The following is a 15,868-nucleotide window of genomic DNA, read 5'->3' as shown; positions in this document are numbered from 1 at the left end:
GCAGATCCACTTACATATAAAATAATTTTTGTTTGTTTAAGTTTTAATGTTGCTCTATACTTTCAATTGAAAAAAAAAACTTTTTTTAATTCAATATCTGTTCAATAAGATTACCAGAGTTACCCTAAATGCAAGGAGGGTAATCACCCCCTCACATGCATGACTCTTTAAATCAGTTTCATTTTTATACAGCAATTCTTAAAGAAAAAAAAACCTGTCTGGAGTATTTACCTTTTGAAACAAAATTTAATTATGCAAAATAAACCCGTGTCACCCTAATGGATATAGGCTACTGATCATTTGAATATTCATTCAATCCATAAGCAGAAGAATAATTTTCAACTTTTGTATATAGTGGCTTTATGGCTTTCATACAAGTTTAACTTTATTGCAAAACTTCCATCAAGACTACATTCCTTTTAATAATAATTAATAATAATAATAATTTATTTGTAACCCACTTTTATACAAGACAAGCAGAGTACAGTGCACTAAAAAAAAAAAGGAAAAAAAAAGTAAAAAAAAAAACAAAACACAGAAACAAAGATAGCTTAAACCTTAATCACTGACAAAAACACACGGATAATATTATGGTTTGGGCCTAGGGACACAAAGGCATTTCTTGTTAAATTATTACTAAGTCATTCAAACGATTGGATAATGTCAGTAGCACCATACTTCTCAAAAAAGGTGTATTATGATATAAAGTGGGAAGGTACAATAAAAATTTGCAATAACTAAAATAAGTGATATGGATCTGGCGCAAATCATTCTTATTCAATAACGAATACATTCCACTTAAAAACAAGACAGAATGGTCACAATATGTGGAATACATTTTAGCTAAAGCTCGGCATGAATATTTTCCACTGTTAGGTACAATTTTTGCATATCCAATCTTCAACTTTTCTTTAACATCTCTCAAAACTTGAAGTCGCAAACAAGTGAGTGTAGAACAAATACTAATTCCTAACCCCCATAAACTCGTAACATTGCGAATTACTGAGGATCCACAGGACAAATTATGAGCAGATGATTTGGGATTGAAAACTAAATATTTGCATTTATCAACATTCAAAAACAGACCAACATCCCGAAACATCATAGAAATACGTTGCACCAATAATGCCAAAATAGACTTGCTTTGGCTTAAAACTAGCAGGTCGTCCGCATATGCAATATAAGACATCAGATAAATTATAAAAATACGAAGGCTTGATTCCTAATAACACATTTTGAATGCAAGCATTAAATAGATAAGGTGATAGCACCCCACCCTGTCCTACTCCAGATTGAACTGGTAAACATCATAAAGAGTTGAAGCTAAAACCTTATGCACATGTTGACACCCAATACAAGGTTGAAATCCAAATTGGTTCGATTCTTTTGCAGTTCGTCCAATAATATATGGGAGCAGAAAATATTCCAAAACCTTACTAATATTGCAAGCAGCAGTGATGGGCCTATATGAACTGCAATCAAAAGGGTCTCTTCTGCGTCTAAGAATCGAAGTTACCGTTCTGCAAAGGAAGGAATCAGGCACCATTGACAAAGACAAACAGAACTGAAAAAGTAACTGGAGCTGAGCAACTAGTGCTGGCCAATCACAACGTAAATGGTGAGCACTAATTCCATCAAGATCACTTGATTTAGACTTAAGTTTAAGTATTCAATTAATAATACTTTTAGTTGAGACGGGAATATCATTACTTAGCGAATTTTAGGTGGCAAAAATTTAGAAATTAAGTGCTGAAAATGATAATGAACACTATGCTCAATCTTACAAAAAATATTTTTTATAATGCCCAAGCCAAGACGAATCTGGGATAACATCACTGGTCCCTAAAGAATCAATTTAGACGCATTAATGACTTCTTTCCATTATATTGCACTTTTAGGGAACTCAGCACCATTATATTGAACCAAACGAAGATACAATTTAAACTCTGCTTTTGTCCTACACTTTATATCAAACACTTGGCCTTGCAAGGGCCGCCCACACGCAATCCAGAGTTTAGCATGATTTTTGACAGCTTTAAGAACTGGGCCTTCTTTCCAGCCACATTCTCAGCTTGTTTCATGCACTTAACTAAGTGAAGGTAATAAACATTCAGTTGCACTCTGGCTTGTGGCGAAAAAACACTTGTACACAGTAGATTAAAAGGGATCTTGACGCAGGACAACAGACCCGTTAGGGTAGAAATATATGAAGGCCAATTATCTTTGTTCCACTCTTGTTTCATACACCATTTTTTATTAGCACCACAAGGATGATTAGATGGATCAGCAGTTAATGTCACAGTAAGGGAAAGGGGAAGGTGGTCAAAATCATATTTGTCTTCGTCAACATTAACAACAGAACAGGGAACATCAGCAGAGCATATACAATAAATAATTTCTTAGACCACACTGCTTTTCTATTTCCGAAAAATTAAGCAAGAAAAACGGGTTTTAATTTTTATAAAGCAGTGAATACAATAAAATCAAAACTTAATTAAACAAAAATATTCCGAATATTTCGGCCCCACGTCCGGGAGCCTTTCTCAAAAAAAAAAAAAAAAAAAAAAAAAAAAAAAAAAAAAAAGGCTACAGCAACACAAGAATGCCATAGATTGCTCTCTAAAACAAAACAAAACACCAGAAACGTTTGAGTCAGCTGTTGCAGAACATCTTTATAATTTTCCTCGTCACAGTATTTTATTTGTTCAAACAAAAATAGTAGATATGTCTGTAGGACTTTTACAAAGCTTCAGGGAAATTATAGAAATAAAAAAGATAATATATGGGAGTATTAGTATCAATAGAGATGAAGGGGAATTTAGGATCAATTCAATTTATAATAGTTTAATTAAAAAGCAGGTAAGATTTTCAACCAGTACTGATTTTAATACTAATTCTGAAACGAAAGATGACCTTGCAAACAAAGGTCAGAATGGGTTAAATGCTGGGAAAAGTAAACAAACTGCAGATAAGCTTGCAAGCAAACGAATCTGTTCAATTTATAATTCAAACATTGATTGATGAACTTGTGAGATTTAATTAGGGGTTATGGGCCAGGGGTTAGCTGACCTTTATAGTTTTGGTTTAAGTATAAACATATTCTTCATTTTTTAATAGTTTTCCATTTATATACTGTGAGGAGGCGTGTTTGAATCAATATAGACATTCGATTTTGTTTATACGCCAATGAATGGAAGTGTTTATTTAATATGTGAGTTTTGTTTCCTATTTATTTATATTTTTTCTTTTGTTGTTTTTTTGCGTGTGTTTTTTTTTGTTTATTTTCATGTAAGTTAAGGTTTTTAAAAAGAACATTTTTTTTTTAATTTTTTTATGTTGAGAAAGGCTCCCGGACGAGGGGCCAAAATATTTGGAATGTTTTTGTTTAATTAAGTGTTTATTTTATTGTATTCACTGCTATATAAAAATTAAAACCCGTTTTTCTTGGGGGGGGGTGATATTTTTTCTGGGGGGGGGGGTAATTTCTTTTCTAAAATTATGTAAATTTGTCATTTGCTAATAGCACTGACAACAACTTTAATTTTAATACATTTTGCATATTTAAATCAACCTGAATAATACATTTTGTTGTTGCCTATACTGTAATTGCAACTGCATTTTTCTGAATTGTATTTCTATTAACAAGGGTTGCACCTTACTTAAAGTTTGCTCCAATGAGCTATTTGATTCCAGGCTTTTTCAAATGTGAGGGAGGCTACTAGTCCTTCCTTCAACCCTGTTTTTTCAAAGTCCAATTTTAATAATTTTATCAATGCTTCAAGAATGGCAATCATCCCTAAAAACTTCTGCCCTCTAAATATTTATCAATATATTTATGTATATAAAAAATATCAAATATTTATAATAGGGTCATAATTTTTCAGTGTTTTCAAGGCTAGTTTTTGAAGCAAATCTTTTCTATAAGAATGTTCCTGATGAACCACTGCATGGGGAACAGGGGACAATGCCCCAGGGAAAAACATTAAACAATGCATATAAATGGTAAATTTAGAAATATTCCCATTTAAAATTTTAATGAAAACAAAGCTCCTGATAGCCCTTATTCATCCTGCTCCTGGACAACATCCTGGCAGCACTCATGATGCCTCTCCTTGACCTCCCCATGTTTTTTTGCTCTAAAAAGATGTATGAATTAAAAGGTTTTCTACACATTTATTCAGAAGTTTATTAAATTCAGTTGTCAATATATTTTGCAGTACTATACAATATTTGTTTAGTGAGGTTATTTGCAACTATCCATGCCTTAATGGTAATTAAATAGAAAGTTTTTTTCAACTAAAAATAAGAAGCAACATTAAAACTTAAAAGGAACAGAAATTATTCAGTACACAAAGGGGTCCCCCCTTCAAATAACTTGCTCTTCACACTAAAGTTTTTAGCATTTTAAAAAAGTTTCTTATTCTAATAAAACATCCTTTGTGTTCCAAACTTTAGCCTCAAGAGCAAAATATTCAGGAGAGGGTGACCCCCTAATATACAGAATGATATCTGTTTGTTTTAGGTTTGACTGTTGCTATGTACTTTCAGCTTAAAAAAATACTTTATTTATTTAATTTCTGATCGTTTTTCAAGTAATACCAGGAAATCTAGCTCCCTTTCAATGGAAAATTCCATCCTAAATAAAAAAAAACTCTATGGAGAGTTCCCACCACTAAATTCCCCCTGACAATTCCATCCTCTCTGAAAATCCCCCCCCGAAAATTTCTTGTAGAAAATTTGACCAGAAAAATTATCACTGGCATACTTTCCATTTGCAAAAGACATTGATTTCTGATAGTTTTTCAAATCATGCGGGAAAACTCCCCCTGTGGAATTTTTTTCCTGAAGTGAAAGTTGCTCCTCCCCCCAGAATATTCCCCATGGAGAATTTCTCCCATGGAAATCTTCCCCTTCCAATGAAAAAATCCCCCTGACAATTCGAACACTGCTGACAAGTTCCCAGGGACAATCCCCCTAGTACACTTCCACATTTAAAATTGAGTAAGCAAAGAGAAAGTAAGACAAATAAAAATAATTCTGTATAGAAATTCTGGCAAATCCCCAAGTGCAATATAATCCCTGGAAAGTTTACCCATGGAAACTTTCTTCCCCATGGAAAATACCAACCAAAGCAGAAAATCTCCCCCCCCTCCCCTGTAAAAAATGTCTGTATACTTCTTAGTAGCAAATACTATATGTAACTATGCACAAATTTCACGACTTACAGCCCTTTCCCCATGGGCTGTGGGGGTCATTTTATCCTCAAAGGCATATTTATTGGACTTTTCAACTATGCTGAACAAAATGGCTATCAGCCAATAGCTTGGTGCTTTTGGACAAATGAGGGAATTCAGATCCAATATAGACCCCTCTGACTGGAACAGCCATTTCTTCTGCACAACATATTACATGAATCAGCTCACTTGTACAGATATTCCAACAGAGCCTGCTTTTCAGACATAGTATTTGATGGGGTTACTTGCAGTAACTGAAATGACACTTCAATCTTGTTAGCTATATCATCACAGACTGACTGAAACAAATTAGTATCTGTTGGATCCCACTCAGTTTTTTAGAACCACTTTTATCATGGACAGAACCACGAAATTTGAATGTACTGATAATTGAGAAATGGTCAGGGTTATCACTTTGGTGACTGCTTGAGCAGGGGTTCGTGCAGAAATAAGGAAAAACTCTGGACAAGAGATTGACCCCAAGTTGTGAATCTGCATGAAGTGGGTATCATTTTTTATATACTCTATATTCTTACAGAAAGATAGAAGTATGTGGGCTTGAGGGCTAGATTCATTTAAGATTACCACAAAAAAATTATGCTGCATCCACAGCAAGTTTGCTGAATACCATGCTGAATTTACAGTCAGACTTTTAATATTTATTAATTTAAGAAGCTTTTTCTGCAAAACAAGTTTTTCATAGAAAAGTTAAGAGCTCTATTCAACCAAAAATGAGAAATAAAGTCAAATAATCTTCCAAGCATGAAACCACCCAAAACCACCTTCAATAAATAAATGATACCCAAAATGAACTGAAATTACAAAAAATAACCAAGCCAAACTCAAAACAAGCAAAAATTAACATGAGTAGTGGTGACAAATCCCATGCCTCCTCAAGACCAGAACCTAATTTGCACTTAACTGAAAACAAAGTAAGTTTTATGTTTTCACTTTTTTTACTTTAATAAATAAAAAATAAATATCAGTATATGTATATTAAACCAAAAATCCATAGCCATTTGTTTTTGTTTTCCCATTAAAGAGCAACTTATGCTCTGGTCTTGAGAAGGAATGGGGACTGTCAGCACTGCTCATGTTAATTTTTGCTCATTTTGAGTTTGATTCAGTTATTTGCTGTAATTTCTGTTCGTTTTGGGTTTCGTTTATTTATTGATGGTGGTTTTTGGTAGTTTTACACTTGGAAGATTATTTGACTTTATTTCCGCTCATTTTTGGTTGAATGGAACTCTTAACTTTTGTTTGAAAAACTTGTTTTGTGGAAAAAGTGTTTTGAATACCCATCATCCACTTCCTTTATAGATCCTGAAACTTTTTCACATATAGATGGTGATTTTGTAAAATCACAACTTTTCAATAAGGTATTTGGTTCAGTTTTTACTCAAACACACACTCAGTTTACTCCTCCACATTTAACAAAAGAATTTGATGATTCAGAGTTTACAGTCCAGCAGGTTTATCTGACACTCCAAAATCTTGATCCAGGAAAACAAAACCAGATATTGATGAATTTTCCAATGTGATGTTACGTGAACTTGCATCAGTGCTTGCTGGACCACTCACATATCTTTTTAATCTTTGTCTCTCATCTGGTAAATGTCCTTCAGCTTGGAAAAGAACTATCATTAGGCTGTTGTACAAGAATGGCTCAAAGTCACATTTCAATAATTACAGACCAATTTCAAATACATCAATCTTTTCCTATATAATGGAGAAAATTGTGGTGAGTAAAATCCAGGCACATTTTGAGGAAAATAATTTATTGCATTCTACTCAGCATGGTTTCTGTAAACAACAATCTTGTAACACACAACTTCTTGAGGTGATTCATGATTTTCAATTGATGGCTGATAATGGTATTTTGTTTGATTGTATTTATATTGACTTTTCCAAAGTATTTGAGAAAACTTCCATCCCACTTCTGATAAACAAATGTCAACTATATGGTATTGGCCCACAAACTAAAGCATGGATAATGGATTATCTTGCAAAAAGAAACCAAGAGGTTGCAGTAGGTGATGCTTTGTCATCACCTATGTCTGTCATAAGTGGAGTTCCACAAGGCAGTTGTCTTGGGCCAGTACTCTTCTGCCTTTTTATCAATGATTTGCCAGGCAAATCAGGTTAGGAATTCAACCTTAAAAATGTTTGCAGATGATGTAAAAATCTACAGGCCAGTCATGAGTGAACATGAGATTTCTTTACTTCAAGAGGATTTGGTTGCTCTTGGCCAGTGGTGTACTGCAAACTCTATGTTCATTAATGAAACCAAGTGCAATGCTGTGCACTATCTGCATAGACTCCCTCAGCATTACCATTACTTTGTTGTTGGTAAATCAATTTCAAGTGTGGAATATGTTCATGACCTTGGGATTTGCTTTTATTCAAGTCTCAAATTTAATAAACATATATCAGATATCACCCATATGGAATTCAATGCAGGAATTCAATGCAGAAAAATTCAACAGCTGCTGGAATTCAACGCAGAAAAATGCAAGGTCATACACTTCAGACACAAAAACCCCCAACATCAGTACCTCATGACCCAAAATTCTGGAAGTCACCACACAATTGAGCCTGTCCAGGAGGAGAGAGACCTTGGCGTCATCGTTGACTCCCAGTTGAAATTCAGCTCCCACTCACAGAAAATCTCAGCCAATGCTAGTAGAGCCCTAGGCATCATAAAACACAGCATCACCAGCAGGAGTAAACATGTAATCACCAAACTCTACAAAGGATTAGCAAGACCTAGACTGGAGGTGGGGACAATACTGGCCACCACTCAATTCAAAAAGGATAAGGCAGTTCTTGAGCAAATCCAACAAAGGGCCACTAAGATGATTGCCGGCATGGAAAACAAGACATACAGTCAATGGCTGAAGGAACTCAGCCTCCCCTCCTTAGTATACAGACGGAAACGTGGAGACATGATCCAGGCGCACAAACTCCTCTGAACCAATTGAGAAAATGAGATCCTGGAGATCAACACCTCCCACAAAACACAGGGACACCCTAGATGAATCTGCAAACATCACGCTACAACTGGAGCAAGATGCAATTTCTTCTCGAATCGGATCGAGAACCTCTGGAATAACCTCAAGGAGGACACTGTTGCTGCTGAATCAACAGATGCTTTTAAATGCCATCTGGATGCTGAGTGGAAAGATACACCATGGAAGTTTGACTGGGAAGCACCAGAATCTTCCACCAAAACTTAACCAGCTACAACAGTCATCACAAGGAGTGATTCAACAGGATCGAAAGTCCTTATTTCACTCCAAGCTGCGATTTAAGGTAATTAAGGTAATTTTTAAGGTAATATGGCGAATTACCAATTACTATGCCTAAGGTGTACTTTTTCTAAGTTTAATCTTTATTCACTGATCTCACTTTATGTATCCACTGTATATCCAATACTTGAGTATTGCTCATCAGTATGGTATCCCCTTAATAAGAGAGTTAGAGAGAGGGTTGAGAGAGTGCAATGTAGGGCCACCAAACTCATACCATACCTGAGTCATCTACCTTACCACCAGAGAATGCAAAGACTACAGTTGCCTCAGTCTCCAGTTCAGACATGATAGAGCCAATCTAATAAATGCATTCTGCATTGTTAGGAATATTGATAATACCACCCCAACTCACTTTTTCATTTTTACAGAATACAGTAGTACCCGTCAACACCATCACAAAATTTACCCACCATGTTCACAGAAAAGAATAGGCCAAAACTCTTTGTCTAGCTGAGTGTAGAAGACTTGGAATTCACTTCCATCAGAAATAGTTGCAAGTACCATGGTCCAGTCATTCAAAAGCAGTTTAGCCTCTACAGATTTCTATACTAGGTCCTATCACAATCCATTTTGTGAATATTTTTTCTTTTGCATTAGTTGATTTGTGACAGTGCATTTTCAGTTGTTTTGTAGAAAATTTTGACTGGATGTGCTAAGGAGAAGGGCTACTTGCCCTCCAGGCTCTTTTGACTCTTAAAAATGTTACTGTGAAATCTTAACTGTAACAGAACTTTAAACTACAGGCATTAGATCAGCTCTTAATAAAACTGAAATGCCACCAGATAACTGGCCTCTTCCACTACTGATAATCAGAGATCCAAAAAGTTTATTTCATCCATTTAGCTCAAGTAAACCAAGCCCCTCTTTAGAAAGGAAATACTCTTGTAATCATATGCAATATCACAACTATGTGAAAATTCTTCTAGAAAAGGCTAATCCACTAGAACATTACCATTAGTGTTCTACAAAAGGATTTGGATCATAGAATCAGTCATTTATTAAGTAAAGCCTGTGCAACTATACACTTAAATTCATATGAAGGATGGTCAGCCAAGCCACATAGACTACCTTCCATATGGTTCTTACATAGAGTGTCTTTAGCTTTGAATGACTATTGGAACATCTTGCAGATTTGGGAGGATTCTTACACTGCTTTGTGGCATGACTGAATAACTGGCAATTATAAAATTGCATCAGCAGAAACATGAACCTGTTAATAAGTAAGCACTCATAATCAACCAATAAACTTTCACAAGAGGCTTGTTTAAGATGTGCCTTTTCAGCAAATTTGAGCTAAAAGGAGCATGTTCTACCTAGCTGCTTAGCTTCAGAGCAATTTGGTACTAGATTTTCAGTGGTTCAAGCAAACAATTCTAAAGTATGATGGCTTTTTGTTTTAGCTTCCAAAGGCTGGTCATGAGCATTGAGAGCATGTGCTGCCAACTGAGCAGCATTGTTAACAGACAAAATGAATTGTCAAGCATCCTTACAGGGATTTTGTTCAATAATATAATCACTATCTCTATCACTAGATCATCCACATATTTAGGTGTATTCTTTAAAACTACTGCATAGTTTAGTTTTGAAGCCTGGGGCAACCCATTATATAACAGACCATCATTAGCCCTAGAAATTCCAGAATCAACCAGATTATTAAACTTTAGGCACATCTCATTGACTTTTTGAGAAATTATAGCAGTTGTTTCACCAGGTACTACAGGCACCTCATTGAGTTCAAAAATGACAAAAAGGGGTAGGACTTCTTTGCATTCATCATAGAGACCAATATTACCTAATCATATTTCCAACATTATCATTTATTTTCTGTCTATCTGTAGAATGTTTAGAAATGGCAGCCTCAGCCCAGGACAACTTCTTGGCATCAAGTATCACATTAGTGGCCAAAAAACAATTTACAAGTAGATTTGACAAGATTAGTGAAGCATACTCCACTTTTCTTGCTTGAAATAAAAATTTAGCACAACATTCTAGATCAGTTTCTTGCCTGTCATTGCAGTGTAAAATGAAAAACATACAGCTTGACACAGCCATATCCAAAATAAAAGTTCAAATTAATTAGATATTGTTATATAATAGGCTTGTAGCTAAGTTTTGCAATATTTCACTACTAAGGAAGTAAAAAGTTCATAAGATATCCAACTTACAGTACCTGTATTTACTTTGGATACAGTATCAATACTGGAATACTGTATATATTCCAGGGCTGGATCTTGCCTCATGAGGTTGAAGGGGGGGGGGGGTACACTTTTGGGTAAATTTGCAGTTTTCAACATATTTTCGTTAGGATGAAAGTGAACCATCACTTGATGCCTTTCTTTATGCTATTCCTAAATTTAATAGTCATTTCTGGGGGAAATTGTTCCTAGAGAAAAACTGTTTAGTGAGAAAAATTGCCATCTGTTGCTAATTCAGGAATTGTAAGTATTGTTTTCCTTAGTCTTAATGGTAAAATATTATTTTTAGCCATCTTGAGCCCTTTAAGGGCTCAAGATGCAAACTAGCATCAGAAGTGATTAATGAATCATGAAAGAGCATGAAAAAGGCATCAAATGATGTTTTCACTTTCATCCTAGCTAAATTATAATTTTACCCTTTTCTCATGAGTAACTAAGGTAAATTTTTACCAAATCATATTATTGACTTGCAAATATAGTGAATATACCACTTGATCCCTTTTTTTATGCTCTTTCTAAATACAATAATCATTTTTGTTGGAAATGAATTTTACACCCAGCCCTATATACCAATTCAGGGTATATATTAGCACATTAGGGGGATAAGGGTAAAGTTTAAACTTACCTCTCATTTACATCAGAAATAAAATTTGCCCCCACTTCCCCTAAAGTGCAAATATAGGTAAAGTTCTACCAAATCATATAATTGAGTTAGGACTAAAGTGAATACACCATTTGATGCCTTTTTTATGCTGATTACAAATATAATAATCATTTCTATTGGAAATGAATTTCAGCCTCCCCCCCCCTATATATGCCAATTCAGGGTTAGGTTAGGTATATATAGCCTAGGGGGTGGGGCTGAAATTAATTTCCGATAGAAATGATTATTATATTCATAACCATGTTACCATCAAAGTTCAACTGCAACTAACCCGTTTGTGGAATATTTAGGCAACAATAATCTGTACCAATTAATTGATCAGCCAACCCGTTACAAAAACAACCAGATACCATCTCTACTAGACTTGACAATCACTAACAACCCAGGACTGCTAGTGAATACTGATTACCTGCCCCCCATTGGCGCTAGCGATCACCTCTGTATTTCCCATGACTTGCTAATAAGTCAACCACCAAACAACTGCACCAAACGAACGTATACCGACTACAGCAGGATCAGGGAAATACTACAGGCGGTTGCATGGGATCAAGTGACTAACAGTGATGATATAGAGCAAGCCTGGCTAAATTTCAAGAACGCCGTCCTCCATGTTGAGCAGCTTTGTACTTCAACGTCTTTTGTCAAGGCACCTAGAACACTGCCTCACATAGACCGACCCATTAAAAGAGCCATGAACAGGAAGAAAAAGGCACTTTCGAAGTACAAGAAGTGTGTATGCACACGACACTGGGAGCATTATGCCAGAGCCAGGAATAAGTTGAGACATCTAACTAGGCATTTTATTGCAGAATATGAGGAGAAGATAGCCTTTAGTATAAAGGAAAACCCTAAACGATTTTGGAGGTATGTGTCCAAGAAAGATAAGAACAGGCGATCAATACCATTCTTATTCAACGCTGAAGGGAAAAAGTTGGAAGACCCAGAAGCTATAGCAAATTTGCTTAACACTACCTTCGCTCCGAACTTCTCCTCAGACTCATCAGCTGAACCCTCATGTCCTGACCCCAGACATATCGAACATCTTATGCCGAAACTCATCATCACGACTGAAGAGGTTAAGAAAAGACTATCAAAGCTGGACCCTAACAAAGCCAAAGGACCAGACGGCATCCATCCCAGGCTGCTCAAAGAAATCTCTGATATAGTCACCGAACCGCTCTGCTCCTTGTATAATCTGTCTTTGAAGACAAAGAAACTACCACCTGATTGGCGTACAGCAACAATAACTCCAATATTTAAGAAAGGTTCCAGAAGCCAGCCAGAGAACTACCGGCCCATAAGCCTTACCTCAGTCGTTGCTAAGCTGATTGAAGGAATTGTCAATGATGCCGTTATAGCTCACATGACAAGGAATGGTCTCCTTTACAGCGGCCAACATGGCTTTAGAAAAGGAATGTCCATTGAAACGAACCTGATCCAAGCTTATGAATCAATCACTGAGGTTATCGAATCGGGATCCCCTGTAGACGTGTTCCTACTGGACCAGGCAAAAGCCTTCGATAAAATGTCCCACCGGTACCTGATGATTAAACTGTCAGCATATCACATTGATGTAGACGTATCCCAGTGGACCCATAGCTTTCTGTCTGATAGAATCCAGATTGCTGCAGTCTACGACCACAACGGAAACCTCGTGTACTCGGCACCAGTAAATGTCAGAAGTGGTGTTCCACAGGGAACTAAGTTGGGCCCGACTTTATTCAACCTCTACATTAATGATGCTCCTGAGGTTGTCCAGAATCTGCTGGAACTATATGCAGACGATTCCAAACTCTTTGGACCTGCCGCTTCTGACGAAGACTGCAATGCCCTGCAACAAGACTTAACAAACCTCTGCCAATGGGCCTCAACTTGGACACTAGAGTTTAACCCAAGCAAATGTAAAGTTTTACATCTTGGACTGAACAACCCTTGCCATAGCTACCATATGTTGGACTCTACTGGTGCTATAACACCCATCCAAAGCGCAGAGGAAGAACGTGATCTCGGGGTAATCATAGATAATAAGCTGAAGTTCCATAGTCACTGCCGAACTCAAGCCGCAAAGGCAAACAAGATCCTAGGCCTAATCAAGCGATCAGTGACTAGTCGCCACCCCAGGGTCATTAAGAAGCTTTACACAGCCCTTGTCCGCCCTCATCTTGAGTTTGGGATGGCAGTTGCAAACCCCCACTTTAAATGCGATGCAGAGTTGCTTGAAAAAGTCCAGAGAAGAGCTACTAGGCTCCCATTTGCCAACCAACAAATCCCATATGAGCAACGCCTAGAAAAGCTTGATTTGCAAACTCTGACCTACCGTAGAAAAAGGGGGGATGTAATTTTGGCATATAAGTTGATGAACAGCAGTGTTATCAAGCCCATTCTCGAACAGGACCAGTCTAGCAGAGCGCGAGGTAACCCCATAAAACTCCGCCAAAGATTCAGCAGAAAGCGTGAGAAATACAACTTCTTCACCAATCGCGTTGTTCCGTTGTGGAATTCACTGAGCGATTCAACTGTTTCCGCAGCTTCAGTTAACAGCTTCAAGACTGGCGTTGACCATGACTGGAGGAACAAGCCATGGAGGACGCAGTGGGATGAGCCTGCATCCACCACTAGGGTCTATTAGTGTGTGATATTCAATTGTCCTGTATATGTGTAGGATGTGATGATCCACTAATGAATTGTGCAACGAACTCCTGTCAATACTACCTGGCGACATCTACAGGTTCCTGCAACCTTAGTCGCTAGAAGATGCGATTTAAGGTAATTTAAGGTAATAATCAGCATAAAAAAGGTCTCAAATGGTGTGTTCACTTTATTCCTAACTCAATAATATGATTTGGTAGAACTTTACCCAAATATATACCCTGAATTGGTATAGGCTATACACGGCTGGGGGTAAAATTCATTTCTGACAAAAATGATTAGCCTATTATATTTGGAAAGAGCATAAAAAAGGCATCAAGTGGTATACTCACTTTATTTGTAAGTCAATAATATGATTTAGTAAAAATTTACCATAACTAAAATATAAAGTAGCCTAGTCAAACAAATGATCATTTTCAGCAGTTAATCACAGTAAAATACTTAGCCTATTCTATCACCTAGAAAATGGATTGTTTCATTTTTTGATTTGTCTAAATTTTCTTAATGAGTACCTGATTAGCTTGAGTAAGACACTTTAGCCATATATAATGCAGGCTCTCCCAAATGTACTGATTGTCAATAGTAGAGCCTAAAGACATAGGCTACATTCTAAGTTTGAAACTAGCCTACTAGCCTTTTGCATGTCTATTCAATTTTGAACACAGTCTCTTAGGCTTAAGTTAGATCAAAGTAGGCTATCTAAATCATAGACAGATTCTAGACTTATTATGGATAGGCTAAAGAAGATTCCCAAGATTACAGGCTACTCAGGCATTGCCAATGAGCCTATCAGCCAATTTCAACTAACTAAAACTATACCCTATGTCCAAGATTATGGTACCAACTAAGATTAGGCACTGTTCAAGAAGCCTAGGCCTACTAGGGGGGGGGTTACTCTAAACCATAGCCTTCCCTATGTCCAAGATTATGGCACTCACTAATTAAGATTAACTAAGGCTGACTAAGATTAGACACTTTTCAAGTACTAGAGGGCTTACTCTAAACCATAGCCTTGCCTATATACAATTTCTGGGCCTAGCCTACATTATTGTGACTAGCCTAATTAATTACGCTTACATTAAAGGAAAATTTGTACCTGACTACCACCACTAATCTTAATTCTTATTAGAGAGGAGTCATATTTTCAATATTCTAGGCTTCCAATTTTGATAAAAGAATCTTAATGTTAGTTTGACATCCTTTGCCCTTTAACACCAGCTGATTTAGGGATATTTTACGAAAACGGAACTAATTTGAACACGGTTGACGGCCGCTGTTTTACTTGAAAAAAGAAAAACAATTGTAAGGAATATCGCGATATTTACCATAGAATCCGCTCTCAAGCTTTCTCTTACCTACGCAACAAGTCTCACCCACTCCTCCCTATGCTTCACATCTGGAATATAAAGAATTAAATCAGTGACTATTGCCTATTTGACTGGAATTTACTAATACCCACCCAGTATACATGCTCTTCAAAATAATTTGTTGAAGAGCCTCAAATCCAAAAAACTATCACCTTTAATTAAACCGCACCTTCACAAATAGCATTCAACTAAGAAAGTACGACAGGATATTTTCATTCCATGAGTTCAAGGCGCTAATGCAAGACATACCAATCTTACTATGCTTTATATAACACTCCACTTTGAGACAGAGAAACAGAAAGTGAGCTAAATAGTCTTTACTGAAATATAAACTAAAGAAGATTTTTTTTTATGGTTAGATAATGTTAGGCTAACTCTCAATGTTGAAAAATCAAATAGGAAGCTCATCACTAGATCACTAAATTTGCTGCATTGCAAGATTAATCAT

At 36.4% G+C, this 15,868-nt stretch overlaps 1 protein-coding gene across 1 annotated transcript in view; it reads right to left on the bottom strand.

Moving 5' to 3' along the window:
- The window catches only part of syd (JNK-interacting protein syd), a 64,791-nt gene extending 49,524 nt beyond the window's left edge, over window positions 1–15,267 (bottom strand). Inside the window, exon 1 of the mRNA XM_089099734.1 lies at window positions 15,150–15,267. The gene's annotated coding sequence lies outside the window, so the exon portion shown is untranslated. The remainder of the gene's footprint in view (window positions 1–15,149) is intronic.
- Between the last annotated feature and the right edge of the window lie 601 nt (window positions 15,268–15,868).

The sequence above is a fragment of the Artemia sp. Qi Xiang Cuo genome, chromosome 14 (assembly GCF_049724085.1).
Source record: "Artemia sp. Qi Xiang Cuo chromosome 14, ASM4972408v1, whole genome shotgun sequence".
Taxonomy (NCBI): domain Eukaryota; kingdom Metazoa; phylum Arthropoda; class Branchiopoda; order Anostraca; family Artemiidae; genus Artemia; species Artemia sp. Qi Xiang Cuo.
This window is presented reverse-complemented; position numbering and strand designations above follow the sequence as displayed.